General features: G+C 43.7%; 1 pseudogene; it reads left to right on the top strand.

Moving 5' to 3' along the window:
- Window positions 1-1111: 1111 nt before the first annotated feature.
- On the top strand, window positions 1112-1835 carry LOC100615197 (proline-rich nuclear receptor coactivator 2-like; annotated as a pseudogene).
- Window positions 1836-2055: the final 220 nt, after the last annotated feature.

Genomic DNA, 2055 nt, shown 5'->3' with positions numbered 1-2055 from the left:
GGGATGTTGCAAGTAAAAGGAACAAAAATGTGAAATCTCCAGGAATACAAGGTAGAGAAGTAGACAGGTCTCACCCATTACAAGCTGCGAAGTTGATGACCTTTTTAATGTGGTTATTAAATATTTATATTTTTGTGCTTATTGTAGCTGCAGCATCAAGGGAAGTAATAGAAAAATTTAAAATGTGTGTGCTTCTTATTGCTGAGTTTTGCAAAGTCCTACTTGAAAGAAATGAATTCATACTAAAGCTAGTCATTCTGACAGCTAAGAGAGCAGGTGCGGGCTTGTGGCCTGCAATCTAAGATGTCTGAGAAGCCTATATGATAAAAGTCTACCAGCTTTGTGACGAAAACACATTGCTTTCCTACCTTAAACTGAAGCCTTTCACGTCAGAGCTGAAGCAGCAGCCCTAGCAGGGGCTGGTATTGGGTTCCCAGCTCTCTCTTCCAGGTCTCTGCTGGACAAAGGAGGCACACCTGCTGGTAAATAGAGATTAAAGGGTGTTGCTTTTCCTCCAAATGTGTGATTTCACATTGCTGATGACAGAAGGTAAAAGGAAAGACTATGTGTGAAAAATGAAGACCTGTGACCAGGAAACAATATTTCTCAGACATTAATATTATGAGTCCATACTATCTTTGGCTATGGTTGCTCACATGTGGCATTGAATAGACTGAAAGGCTACAAAATTTCGGAAGGAACTGTATTTCTAAAGAAATATCAGGTCAGTAGAGGCAGAAGGAGGAGGTAGGGTTGCAGACACCAGGGTGGGCAGCAGTTCACTCCTCAGTGCCCATGGGCTTTGGTCCATGCCTCTCCCTGGAAAGGCAGGAAGGCTTTGACATGGAGAGGGAGCTACTGCCGCCATAGTTCTGAGCTTGAGGTTGCTAAGACTTCTCTCAGACTTGTGTACTGAGGAAACTCAGATGTTGGCCTCAGCTCCTAGGCTGCATTTAGCAGATCGACCTATGAGAACTTCTATACTGAGACAAAGGAAAGGATCCATCAGAAAGTGACATCTATTATCTTGAGCTTGGCAGCAAGGAAGAGGACAGGTATTGGAAACCCTGCTCTCTAAAAAGCTGACCGAAAAGTGACAAAAAAGCTGAAGATGGGGGGTAGAGACAGGTATAACATTCTAGCCCCTCAATCTAGAAATATTAGTAAGAACCAAAAGCAACTTAATAGAAGACCAAGGATCAGAATTCCCAGAAGATGGTTCATAAGAAAAAAGAAAGAGGATGTGGGTGGAATTAATTAGCAGCTGCATAACAGGTCATGCAAAATGGGGGGAAGAATAAAAATTTCCCAAATAATCAAAATTGGAGCTCTAGCTTATCAGGTCCCAGCTTACTTTTTTTTTTTTTTTTTTTGAGACAGGGTCTCACACTATCGCCCACGCTGGAGTGCACTGGTGCCAACTCGGCTCACTTCAACCTCCGCCTCTCAGGTTCAAGAGATTCTCCTGCCTCAGCCTCCTGAGTAGCTGGGACTACAAGTGCCTGCCACCATGCCTGGACACTTTTGGTATTTTTAATAGAGACATGGTTTCACCATGTTGGCCAGCCTGGTCTTGAACTCCTGATCTCAAGCGGTCCGCCTGCTTTGGCGTCTCAAAGTGCTGGGATTACAGGTATGAGCCACCGCGCCTGGGCCCCAGCTTACTTTTTAAATCTCAAGCGAATCACAACTATACTGGAGCCAAATTTATTGAGCTGCCATCACGAAGAGTTCTTCCCAAACTATCATTCCACTGGGTTCCTGTTTCCTTTATTCCTTCAGATAAGGAAATAATGATATTTCAAATTAAAACCTTACTTAAAGTACAGGTATAAAATAAGATAAAGTACTGATGTTTAAATTTAGTTGTGTTGCTGGGCGCGGTGGCTCACACCTATAATCCCAGCACTTTGGGAGGCCGAGGTGGGCAGATCACCTGAGGTCGGCAGTTTGAGACCAGCCTAACCAACACGGAGAAATCTCATCTCTATTGAAAGTACAAAATTAGCTGGGCATGGTGGTGCATACGTGTAATCCTAGCTACTCAGGAGGCTG

This window comes from Pan troglodytes, chromosome 4, assembly GCF_028858775.2.
Source record: "Pan troglodytes isolate AG18354 chromosome 4, NHGRI_mPanTro3-v2.0_pri, whole genome shotgun sequence".
In the NCBI taxonomy this organism is placed as follows: Eukaryota; Metazoa; Chordata; class Mammalia; order Primates; family Hominidae; genus Pan; species Pan troglodytes.
Note: the sequence above shows the minus strand (reverse complement) of the source record. Positions and strands in the feature narration are given on the sequence as shown.